Source organism: Phyllobates terribilis, unplaced genomic scaffold (assembly GCF_046119375.1).
Source record: "Phyllobates terribilis strain yellow unplaced genomic scaffold, ASM4611937v1 Scaffold_5__5_contigs__length_657084704, whole genome shotgun sequence".
NCBI classification, from domain to species: Eukaryota; Metazoa; Chordata; class Amphibia; order Anura; family Dendrobatidae; genus Phyllobates; species Phyllobates terribilis.
In genome coordinates, this window is record NW_027362765.1 from 56,798,602 (window position 1) to 56,812,483 (window position 13,882).

Here is a 13,882-nt window from a genome sequence, read left to right on the forward strand (position 1 = left end):
GTTCCTGCTACCCCCATCATCCACGTCGGCTGCCCTGAGGCCATACCCCTCCCGTTGGGGGTTATACCATCTACGCTGCACTATCCTACCACCGGCCTCAGCGGTCTGCCCTGCAGCGGCAGCTCCATAGCTGCATTCAACGGGTGGCGTAGTCGTCCATCATCTACCGCTGATACAGCGCCACTTAGTCTGACTCCCTGGGCACGGACCGGGTCACCGCCACGAGACTACAACCCTCAACAGATCCGGCTCCGGGTAAGCTCCCGCGTGCGCAATGCAGCGCGACACAGGCCCAGGGGCGCGTCAGGTGACCCCGTCACGTGATCGCGGGTCACCGATGGGTGGTCATGACAACCCTGGGTCTGCAGCAGACTCCAGTGGTTGTCATGAGCTGGTCGCTATGAGCGCCACCTAGTAGTCGGCGCGCATAGCACAGGACCATTTCTGCTACATACAGGTGATCTGCTGATCATCTGTATGTAGCAGAGGCGATCAGACAAGTGCTGCTTCTAGTCTCCTATGGAGACTATAGAAGCAAGAAAAAAGTGAAAAAAATGTTTTTAAAAATATTAAAAAAAATAAAAATATATAAAAGTTTAAATCACCCCACTTTTGCCCCATTCAAAATAAAATAATAAAAAAAAATCCCTACATACACATATTTGGTATCGCCGCGTTCAGAATCGCCCGATCTATCAATATAAAAAAAGAATTAATCCGATCGGTAAACGGCGTAACGTGAAAAAAATTCTAAATGCCAGAATTACGTTTTTTGGTCTCCGCAACATTGCAATAAAATGCAATAACGGGCGATCAAAACATCGGATCTACCCCAAAATGGTATCAATAAAAACTTCAGCTGGGTGCGCAAAAAATAAGCCCTCACCCGGCCCCAGATCCTGAAAAATGGAGACACTACAGGTCTTAGAAAATGGCGCTATTTTTTTTTTTTTTACCAAATTTTGGAATTTTGTTTCACCACTTAAATATAAAATAACCTATACATGTTTGGTGTCTACAAAGTCGTAATGACCTGGAGAATAAATGGCAGGTCAGTTTTAGCATTCAGTGAACGTGGTAAAAAAAATAAAAAAAAAAACATCTGTGGTATTGCACTTTTTTGCAATTTCAGCGCACTTGGAATTTTTTTCCCGTTTTCCCGTACACGATATGGTAAAACTAGTAATGGTGTTGAAAAGTACAACTCGTCCCGCAAAAAAAATAAGCTCGCACACGGCCATATTGACCAAAAAATAAAAACGCTATTGCTCTGGGAACAAGGGGAGCAAAAAACGAAAATGCAAAAACGGAAAATCCCAGGGTTGCAAAGGGGTTAATATTTGGCAGCCCTTGAAGTCACTGCATACACTATAACCGTATAGGAGATCCGCTCCTTAATAATGGGAACAACAAAGCAGAGCCAGCTGATGGCCCTCTAACAATAGTGAGGGCCGACTGCTGGCCTTTTAACAATAGTAAGGGCCTCCTAATGGCACTATAAAATAGGCTTTGTGACTTTCAGAGTCCCTCCTTCATAAATGAAGCAGGATATGTCTGATCATGTCTCACACACCACATGGCCAGATAAGGTAGTAAAATGTTAAAATTATATTTACTGCTAAATGTATTTTTCACAGTTGAAATCAATGCAAAAGTGCAAAAACGCATCAAAAACTCTATGTGTGAACATAGCCCAAGGTGTGGAGGCGCATTTTTGTTTTTGGTTATTTATTTTACCTTATATACAAGTCATTACACCCTGAAAAGGATGTTCCTTAACATTTTTACCTGGAATATCCATTTTGGTTTCGTTTTTGTATGTTTTATTGTGAGCCCGTAAAAGTGGTGTAATACTCTGACAACATTGTTCACAGCTGTGACCTGGGTGTCAGAGATTTTCCAGGGTTCTTCCCCATGCTGTTCATATGTCATTTGAGCACTATTCCCATTGATTAGGGTAATTTTTAGTTCCCCTGCAGACGTTTGGGGGGGTGAGAGGCGCCGGAAAAATCCTCATGGACTTTCATTGGGCTCGTTGCTCGGGTCGAGCACCCAAGCATTCCAATTTGCTCGACCCAAGCAACAAGCACCCGAGCATTTTAGTTCTCTCTCATCACTACTGTTCAGCTAAAATGATTTTCAATGCTTTAAAATGGAAAGCAAAACCAGAGAGACGTGGAAGAAAACGGAAGACTACCATTCAAATGGATCGAAAAATAGCCAGAATGGCAAAGGCTCAGCAATGATCAGCTCCTGGAAGATCAAAGACAATCTCAAGTTACCTGTGAGTACTGTGACAGAAGACGCCTGTGTGAAGCTAATCTCTTAGCAAGAAGTCCAAGCAAGGTCTCACTGTTAAAAAAAAAAAGACATGTACTGAAGCAGATAGAATTTGCCAAAGAACATATCAACTGTTCTAAAGAGAAATGGAGAAACATTTTGTGGACTGATGAAAGTAAAATTGTTCTTTTTGGGCCCAAGGGCCAAAGACAGTTCGTCAGACGACCCCAAAACTCTGCATTCAAGCCACAGTACACTCTGAAGACAGTGATGCATGGTGGTGCAAGCATCATGATATGGGCATGTTTCTCTTGCCGGACCTATTTATTGCATACCAGGAATTATGGACCAGTTTGCATATATTAAAATACTTGAAGAGGTCATGTTGCCTTACGCTGAAGAGGATATGCCCTTGAAATGGGTGTTTCAACAAGACAACGACCCTAAACACACTAGTAAACAAGCAAAATCTTGGTTCCAGAAGTTTAAAAAAGTCACTACATTTTTGCATATTTGTCATATTGCATAAAAAATGTCGTAACATTTGCCAGTTTCAGGCATTTCCACCAAAATGTGAGGAGCTGGGAAGGGATGTGGCTACACCCACCCATCAAATTCTTCAAAAGTAGTAGAAATGTTGCTCTATTTTAATGAAATACTGCTACGTTTGAGAATCGTTCTGTGCCAAGCAGCGCAGCCATCCACCGGTGAAAAATTCCCTCTTCATCCCAAAAACACAAGTTGTCATTCCTTAGCATGAATCAGCAATACAACAGATGGCCAGCTCCAGTGCCTTTGGTGTCAAAGGTAAACAAAAAGACTCTAGTAGGCACTGATCCCTTTTTTTCAGCAAAAGGGAGCAGCTAGCCTGTCCGCATAGGCCAATATGCCAACACCTTATGAAATACAGTGCTGTGCAAAAGTTTTAGGCAGGTGCGGAAAAAATGCTGCAAAGTAAGAAAGCTCTCGAAAATAAAAGTGGTAATAGTTTATTTTTATAAATTAACAAGAAGTAAAACTTAATGAACAAAAGAGAAATCTAAATTTCATCAATGTTTGTTGTGTCCATCTATTGCCTTCAAGATAGCATTAAAACATCAGTCCTTCAAAGTACACTTGCTTACAGTTTTTGAAGGAACTCGACAGGATGGTTGCTTCAAACATTATTGAGAACTAACCACACATTTTCTGTGGATGTAGGCTAGTGAATATCCTTTTGCCTCTTCGTGTAATCCCAGACAGAGTTGTGAATATCCTTTTGTCTCTTCGTGTAATCCCAGACAGACTCGATGAGTTGAGATCAGGTTTCTGATTGGCTATACCATCACTTCCAGGACTCATTGTACTTCTTTATGCTAAAGATAGTTCTTAATGACGTTGGCTATATGTTTGGGATTGTTGTCCTGCTGCAGAATAAATCTAGAGCCAATCAAACGCCTCTTTGATAGTATTACATGATGGATAAGTATCTGCCCGTTTTTCTCAGCATCTTGACCAAATTCTCAACTCCATTTGCTGATATGCAGTCTCAAACATGCAATGAATCTTCACCCATGCTCCACTGTCACATTAACAGGTATTTATCAAGATCCAATTTCTTAAAACAATATTTCCCACTTTCCCTGTGTGAATTTTATGATTTGTAACAAGATCTGAATCCTGGTTAAATGGAACCAGTCAAGTCAGATAACACTATTTACCTCGAGATATAGAGCTATTCTGCAGGTAAATAGTGTTAGAAAGGTGCCTGGCTTCCGCACTAAAAGCAACTGTAGCCACGCCAGCTGCCCTGTATGAGTGAAAGCTGGAGGCTGCCAGAAGAATAATTTTCTCAATGATGTGGCCGGGCATCTTTTGAATGCTCTTTCTCTGCAGTTTAATCCTATATCTGCAGTTAAATAGCTATCCAACATGACAGATTCCCTTTAAAACATTTCCCACATTCCGAACATTAAAATGGATTCTCCTTTCTGTGAATTCTCTTATGTTTAGAAAGATCTGAAGTTCGGGTAAAACACTTTCCACATTCTGGACATAAGTATGGCTTCTCCCCTGTGTGAATCCTGTGATGTTTAACAAGATCTGATGTCTGGTTAAAACATTTCCCACATTCTGAACATGAAAATGGCTTCTCCCCTGTGTGAATTCTCTGATGTTTAATAAGATCTGATTTCTGAGAACAACATTTCCCACAATGTGAACAAGAAAATGGCTTCTCCCCTGTATGAGTTCTTTGATGTCTAAGAAGCTTTGATTTATGGCTAAAATATTTCCCACATTCTGAACATAAAAATCGCTTCTCTCCTATGTGACTTCTCTGATGTTTAACAAGATAGTGTTTATATTTAAAATATTTCCCACATTCTAAACATGAAAATTGCTTCTCCATTGTGCACACACTTTGATTTTCAAAATCCCTTTCGTGACTTATATTTTGTGTAGCAAAAGATGACTCAGAAGTTAGGAGTTGTTGAAAATGATCAGGTAAGAGAACTTTGCTGTGAAAGGATGGAAGGATATCGGTGGTAATAGCATGCTCTTCATACATATCTGGTGTGATACTATGATCATCTTCTTTAAAATCTGAAAATATCAGAAGTTCCTCTGAGCTCCTGGCACAGTCATCTGCCAAGAAAAAAATACAAACAAATTTAATGAACATCTGTCATGTGAAAAAAGCTATTAACCTGCAGATATTGTGTTAATCTGCAGGTTAATAGCATTCTGAACATGCTCAGAGCCGGCACTTAGATCACCGTTGCCAGTAGGAAATAAACTTTATTCATCTTTATACACAGATCGGTGACTGAACCCTTGTGACCGAAACGGCAAAGCTACCTGGATGTCACGCCAGGTATGGAAAAGACTTAGTGCAACACAGAGGGAAAAGGGAAAGAGAGCCCAGACACTAGGGAAAGGGGGAAGTGGAGAACTCCTAGTCTGGTCTAGTGTCACTCTGTCTCCCCTAACGTCCCTATATTGCCTCCTCAGCAATCGCTGCACACGTGCCTCGCCCTGTCTTTTCCTGGCGAATGGCTACGGCTAGGGATGGAAGGAGATGAGCACTAGTCAAACTCCACTAAACTCTATAGACAACAAGGGTAGACAAAACAGGGGAAATGGCTTAGCTTTAGATGAACTCCAAATAAGCACACAGCCTCAAGCTCCAGCGAGGACGAAGTACTGCTCCTGTTAAGCTTCATAAGTAGAAATGGATATAGCCGGTGACTCCCTCTCAGACACACCAGGTATATATAAACCCAGGGAGAGAACTAATTAGCAAGAGAGAGGCAGCCGCTCGGTCCTAAAGACAGCCTCTTATCTAAGAGGCTATCTGCAATGCCAAACGTAGAGATCTCCTGCAACCCACTGCAGGGCGACTGTCTGTCACCTCTGACACACCCGTGACACTGGAGGGATAAAGTTAATTTCCTCCAGGCAACATGGGTTTAACTGCCAGCACCGGGAAGTTTCAGAGTGCTATTAACCTGCTGATTAACCACATATCAGCAGGTTAATAGCAAGTTTCCCTTAATATTTTTCAATAATAGTGTCTTGAAATTATAATATTAATTTTAATCCGTGATTGTACATTTTATAAGATAACCTTTATGAACAAGCACGTTTATGAACAAGCACAAGCAACATATAGCCTGGAGTTGTTTTGAAAAAAAATGGTCCTGGAACACTTTAGAGAAATGGCCGCACCTCTGGTTCCACAACCAAATCAATGTAACACTGAACTGTTAATGTTAATTAATGTACTTGGAACGAGAACTAAAGAGGTCTGGCTATTGTACAAAATACCACCACACACCATAATCCCGGGAGTTGGACCGGTGTAATGTTCCCTTGTAAATGACTCTTCATGGCACTTTACACATGGTCTTCATGCCAATCTCTGGCTATCATTGCGTCCAAGATATAAACTGACTTATTTCTGAAAAGGATAGATCTCCATTCCAGCCTCTATTGCGTTTTTGCTGTGCAACCTCAAAGTCTTTGAGAGCAGTGGAATGAGATCAATGGAACATATGAAGCTGAACATCTGGCTCGTAGCCCAATGTTGTGCAAACACCTTCTGATGGTTTGTCTAGACACTAATTGACGCTTAAAGGCTTGGCATATGACGTCCAAATTCACTTTCAGTACAAAATGCCATTTTTTTAAACTGGCAATCCGTCCATGCAGAAGTTTGCATCTCTTGCCGTTATACCATTTTTTGGGTGGTCTCCCTACCACAGGTATTTCCTTCTGATTTATTTGTTGTCATGTTCGGTAATCACTAGAATGTTGATTTTTTTTTTACTTAAATGAATGTATTGCTTTGTTTTATTGGCTGGTAAACCATTTTTATATAAGGGTTTTGTTGAAAAATGTGGAATCTGTGGCTTCTACAACCTCTGTGTACGTCAACGAAGTCAACGAAAGTTAACGAATGAGCATGTCTGATGGCTCAGGTCTATAATTATTATCTCTCTTCTCTTGAACGATCTAAGTTGATTCATAACAAAATCAAAGATTAAAATTATGTAGGCCAATAAAGATCATACAGGAAAAATATATATCTTTGTACCTTGTTAACCAGTAGATAGAAAAGTATTAAAATTTGAGAGTCTTCAGTGGTTGATACGTTTGAATGGCTATCTGAAAAGTTGGTAACAAATAGCAAGCTTTCGAGACTACTCAGGTCTCTTCATCAGGCATGGAATAACACAAAATCTGAAGAGTCACATAGTTATACACACAGGAATAATGTAATAGATAAGACAAGTGACGTGAAGCAGAACTATCATTATGGGACAGGGAGAAACAGTTGTGGCCGTAAATATTGGAACAGTTCATAAATTAGGAGTGTGAAAGTTTTATTATCCTGTGATTGAGGTCTGGTCCATGGTTGTGATGCCCCCAAATTGTCTGAGGAGCACATTCCTTAGTTGATGTTTTTCTAAATCTGGTCTCTGGTAGTGGAATTATTATCAAAGCATCAAAAATTTCCACAAGTTCTCTCGCGTGTGCAATACTAAGGAAATCCTGAAAACCTGATCTGTTGGGGGCCGTGAGGACTGGAGTTTGGGAAGGACTGATCTAAACGCACTTGGAAGTGGATGCTTCATCTGTTGGTGTTGGGCCTGTTTAAAAAAACATATAAAGAAACAATGCCTTTTTTTCGTCTTTTACTTCTTGCTGATCGAGAACTGTTTGAACGTGAAGACACCAAGTGGATGGGATTGTTACTCGTTATCTATCTATGCTAGCTACATTTGGTCGTAGCGTAAATCTTAAGCAAGTTTAATGGTGTTTACTCTTCTACACTATTGCGGACAAGAATGTAAACACAGAGCTTTATCTTGTTTTTTTTTACCTCTGGGTGTGAAAATTATCACTAAAATACTGCTGACCTGTTGGTACATGTACCCATATCACTGTAGACTTTATAACAGATATACCCATCTCATCAGATTGTAGTTATTCAGGAGTCTGTTCTCCAAAATGGTGGACTTTTTTCTAGTTGGTCTTCTTACAATTGCACATCTGTCCTTAAATCTGAGGTTACACAGTAACATGTTTGTGTGACGTGAAGATTGTGACATCGCATGTGACATTTCAACTAATGAAAGTCAATGGGTCAATGGGGTCACCCTTTGATCTACCGTGAAAAGAATACATATAACCCTGATGGATTTTAGGGTTCCTTTCTTACAGCCAAATGTGCAGCTCAAAAATAGTTACGCGACAGCAAGTGGCAAGTAAGTTGTAGAAATGTCCTGTTTTGTGATCATGTGACACATCACCATAAAGCACCATAATAATTTAGGAGCAAGAATTAACATTACACGTTGTCTGTGACAGAAGTTTCCAGTTGGCATCCTGGTCCTGGAGTGTGCTCCTTGGATTGTTGCACGCCAGTATAAATTCCTTCACAGCCTATCACCAATGTCAAAGTTAACCAAGACAATTGGTTTTCAGTCTGGAGACAAGAGTTCTCAAGACATATCAAGCAGGTCAATCCGATGAGCTACAAACTGTGCATTCCAACATATTTGTGTATTCTCAATTTTTTTCATGTGTCTCACTAATTCGCAATTGTTTCTATTACCTCAAAGCAGTGCCAGAACAGAGATCTAGCAGGAGTTTTTAATACGTTGTAAAACAAAATCTCCATGTCAGTTTTGACCAATTAAATGTTTCCCTCCAAAAATATATTGTTTGTGTTTCAGATTCTTTTTACAGTAAATTCCATGAACATACATTAAACAATTCAGCACAACATTGGAGTAGCCAGTGAATGTATAGAAAATGTGACTCCGCTTTACATTTAGTTACTACTCACCTAGGTAGCTATCTGTAGGAATATCCTCTTTCCATGGCTCATCAGCCCTCAAATATGTCTCTGTAGTAATAATATGGGTCAGATCTTTACCCTGAAACAAATACTGTAAAAGACAAAGACAAATTGAGAATTCACATCTATGATCAGCTCTAATCCAGCCATCTCATTTCACAAGTATAAAACATACAATACTGGTGGATAAAACAAGACTGAACACAAGACCTTCACAGATGTCTACACATCATAGAGGAGATCTCATGACACCTTCTCTCCATCTACCTGATGATCCTGAGGAACATTAGGATTTTCTTGTTTACAGTCCTGTGGAAGAAGAGGACGGGGACATCTCTCTGGTGTTGTCCTCTTACTGGATAGAACTGGAGGAAACACATACAGGGACTGAATTCATTCTTTACATACAGCTAATTATAGGCCGTGTGTATTTAGTCCTGTCTATTACCTGGTGATGTGAGGGGCTGGGGAACCTCCATCATGACGTCCTTGTACAGATCTTTGTGTCCTTCTAAATACTCCCACTCCTCCATGGAGAAATAGATGCTGATGTCCTGACATCTTATAGGCACCTGAAACAAACAATGATACCGTCATCCTCCCCGATCCCTTCATAGCGTTACTGTATAATGTCCCAGCATTCCCAGCAGTGTCACCTCTCCAGTCAGCAGCTCAATCATATTGTAGGCGAGATCTAGGATCTTCTGGTCATTGATGTCCTCATATATCAGAGGGTGAGGTGGAGGACCTGTGATTCGGCTCAGGGGTCTTCCCCATCCCTCAGACACAGGGTCCTGACAGCGCTCACTAGAGGTCTTCTTCACTACTGTGTAATCCTGGTTATGGAGAGACACATTAATAAATCTCACTAGACATTTCCAGAGTCCTCACCTCTCCAGTTCTGTCCATCTGTTATTCCCATAGATAAGAATAAAGTAATGTGACGTCATCAGAATCTCTCACCTCTCCAGTAAGCTGGAAGAGGATCTCTAGGGTGAGGTGTAATATCCTCTCCGCCATCTTGTACCTGTCCCTATCCATCCTTGACAGGTCAATCAAGAAAACTATCTTATATAGAAGATCTCCACTGAGAGGATCTGATATTGGTTGGACCTGGTTGGGGAGAAGAAGACTATGTAACATCATAAAGATCCCATGTAATAATGCAATTACTAGAAATAAGGAGAAACATATAAAGAGACATAACATGTAGATATTGTATTCCTGTTTTTGTAAAAATTCTAATCCACTGGTTTTGAACCAGTTATATTCATTACCTACAGTGGTGCTGTTTCATGGAGAATGGGCAGTATTTGGTAATAGAATTCTACTGTTATTAATATCAGAAGCTAAAGCTAAAGGGTTAAACACTGAAAATGAGATACCTGTAAGTGTCTCTCTTTTTTAACCAGACATTACAGCCATTATCCCAGGATAATAACTCAGGGATTTGGAGATAGCTAGTTACTGTTCAGTTGCAAGTTTTACTACTCTGGACCTTTTGACCATACCAGTGACAAAGAACGCTCCCGAGGACTCAAAATGCCTGTCTTCCCTTGCTTAAGAGCAAGATGTGACAGCTTACACTGTATGTAAAGATAGATCTTTCACCAGTTTTAGCATGGAATAGATGCTGCAGAGGTGAATAAAACATAGTTTTTATTCTCTAATTTCTCCCGTCCGTTGCAGAGTTATTAACTTGCAAATTTTAGGTTATAATAAATTAATAAAAGTCCAAGGAGGCATTACCAGAGATTCTTCTCTGTGGGCATGTACTTTTCCTTTGTATGACGATGACTAATTATAAGAAGGTTTCATACATGGCAAAAAAGAACAAGCCCAAAGAAGCGGAGATGAACATAATTTCTCCTGAGAGACTTGTAATGACAGACAGCCCTTATGTGTGTGTGTGTATGTGATTAGAAAATAGCTGAGCACTCTGCAGCTGTCCGTTCACAGTGCTGTCAGCTCAGGTGTATCCACCTTCTCCCACACTGATTGCTGTCAGATGAAATCTGAAAGTGTTTGCAATCACACTCAACTCTTTTGTTTCACCCCCTCCCACACTGACTGACATGAGATGAAAGCTGAAAGTGTTTATAATCACAATAAATTCTGCTCTATACTAAACAGTAGGTGCAGAGATCAGGGCTTACAGAAGGCACTATTTTCTAAGGGCATTTACAGTACTTTTTTTCCCCTGCATTATACCTCAACATCATTCAGGAGAAAAAGTAACTGCCCTGGCGTACTGATCATAAATTATAACTTAAACTTAACAAGCTAATATCTCCTCAATGGAGATGAGAAATGATTAAATAAAAACTATGCTTTATTCAGCTTTGCAGGCACTATTCCATGATGGATGTGGCCTGTTCAATATGGTGAAAGATCTTCTTTTAAGGCATTTGCTGGATTACATGGCAATGTAATAGTGTAGTAAAATAAGCATGACCACCTTTCGAACCCCTGCAGCGCCAATCCAGAGGTCATTGCCAGAGTTGCTGAACATGTGCTGTACATAATTTACGTAAACTCTGCAGCCAATTACTGGCCGCAGTAGTCATGATGCCATGTGACCACTGAGACCAGTATCATATGTTTTACATGAATACTATATGCCATTTTGGTTGCTGCTCTGCTACAATATCTACATTTATGTCTCAATCAGCTACATTGAAATTGGTGTCATCAATACAGCAGGAAACATTCATTTCAAGGACCACTAGAGTCATATATGGACTCATTCCCACCAGCCACCTATACAATGTTTCCCATTTTCCATTTGCTGGCATTTATTGTAATGGAAAATGAATCCCTTCTTGACATTGGACATACTAGAAAGTCCAATGTTGGGTGCCTTGGATTGCCAACCTGTGGTAGCTTCATATAGAGGCACTGAAGTCCTCCATGGCTGTTATGTTACTCCTGTGAAGACCAAGCAAATGCTTTGGTACTGCAATATGTAGCACAAGAGATTAAACAATCACAGGTTCAAGTCCCTGAAAGGGACAAAAAAAAATATATAAACATACATTTTTAAAGATATTAAAACAAATGTATAAAAATTCAAATCATACCTTTTTACCTACCTTTCAAAATAACTAAATAAAAATAAACATATTTGGTATCATATCGATGAGTCCATAAAAGTCCAATCTATCAAAATATAACATTAAGGGTCCGTGCCCACGATGCGTTTTTCAAGCGTTTATGCTGCGGAATTTTTGCAGCAGAAACGCTTGGTAATCCTTCCCCCATGGTCCTCAATGAAATTCCGCACTTTCAATGCCCATGCTGCGGATTTTTCCACAGCGTTTTTGATGCGCTCAAAAATCCGCAGCGTGTCCATCATTTGTGCATTTACGCATGCGGAATTGCCTGCCATCTAAAATGCATTAGAAAACGCATGGCAATTCCGCATGTGCAAAACGCTTGAAAAACGCGTGTCAAATTCCGTACATGTTTTTTCCGGGCAAGGATATGCAGAAATGAAGCGGAAATTTTCGGCTTCATTTCTGCATTGTGGGTACATAGCCTAAAGGGAATCTGTCAGTAGGTTTTGCTATGTAATCTGAGAGTAGCATAATGTAGGAGCAGAGACCCTGATTCAATCAATATATCACTTACTGTGCTGTGTTTTTCGGTTTCAATACATCATTGTTTTATCAGCAGGAGATTATCATTACAGGACAACTGGCCTCATACATTGTAGTGCAACCGCATCCCCAACACAGATCAGCAGCTCTCTATCACTATACAATGTACACAGAAAGCTGTGATGTGGGCTTATACACAGCTCAACAACGGAGCTCTGCAGCAGAGAAAACTGTGACTATAATAACTGCTGCGCCCAGTAAACTAAGTGATATATCCCTGGAATCAGGGTCTCTGTCTCTACATCATGCTGCTGTCAGATTACATAGCAATACCTGCTGACAGATTCCCTATAATTAACTTGTACGGCTAAAGCCAAAAAAAAAAGATAAAAACCGAAGCTTTATAATTGCGGTCTGTTCACCTTTCAAAAGCATGAGTTAAGCACAAAATCTTTATATTCGTTTTTATTTCCTTGCATTGGGAACATTGCACACTGTTTTCTAATTCAAAACATACAGAGAAATATATATAATTTTAACTAATTTACAGAAAATAACAAAAAATTAACATTGTGCTGTTCTAAAAAATAGCAGTGTCTGCATTTGTCTTTACAAACACACAATATGTACGTTTTTTTTGAGGATTTAGCATTCCTGTGCATCACTAACCTAATATTTAGTTGTATTCCACAGTTTTTTAGAACTGCTTCACATCTATGTTACATAGAGTCAAACAACTTCTGGCACCTGTCAATTGTTATTCTAGCACAGGATGCTTTGACTACATCCCACAATTTTTGGCATTTGTTTGCTTTGCCTCAGAAACAGCATTTTTGATGTCACCCCACAAGTGTTCTATCAGATTAAGGTCCGGGGATTGGGCTGGCCACTTAATTTTTGTAGGACTGGAACCAAGATTTTGCTTGTTTACTGGTGTGTTTAGGGTTGTCGTCTTGTTGAAACACCCATTTCAAGGGCATATCCTCTTCAGCGTAAAGCAACATGACCTCTTCAAGTATTTTAATATATGAAAACTGGTCCATGATCCCTGGTATGCGGTAAATAGGTTCAACACCATAGTAAGAGAAACATGCCCATATCATGATGCTTGCACCACCATGCTTCACTGTCTTCAGAGTGTACTGTGGCTTGAATGCAAAGTTTGGGGGTCGTCAGACAAACTGTCTGTAGCCCTTGAACCCAAAAAGGACAATTTTACTTTAATCAGTCTACAAAATGCTTCTCCATTTCTCTTTAAGCCAGTTGATGTGTTTTTTGGCAAATTGGATCCGCTTCAGCACGTCTTTTTTTTTTTTACAGTGGGATTTTGCGGTCTAAGTGCACAACGACGGGAAGAGGGGAAGGGAGCCAAACAACTAGGGAAAGGGGGAGTGGAGACCCCTAGGCAGATCTAAAACCACCCTGCCTACCCTATGTAGGTTCCACACCTATTGCAGAGCAAGAACCTAATCACTGAATGTCCCTAGAGCTAGGCCCTAGATAGGGAGGGGACGGGGTGAGCACTAGTCAGGCCCCACTACAAACTAAAGACAGTAAGGTAAACAAAGGGGATACACTTAGCTTGAGCAGACACCAGAGAGATAACGCCAACTGTCCTCCAAGGGCACCAAAGAAGAAACTAGCCGACTGCTAGTGC

General features: G+C 40.3%; 1 pseudogene; it reads right to left on the reverse strand.

Annotated features, from left to right (window-relative positions):
- Positions 1–13,882, reverse strand: part of LOC141271443 (uncharacterized) — a 255,758-nt pseudogene that overhangs the window by 57,109 nt on the left and 184,767 nt on the right.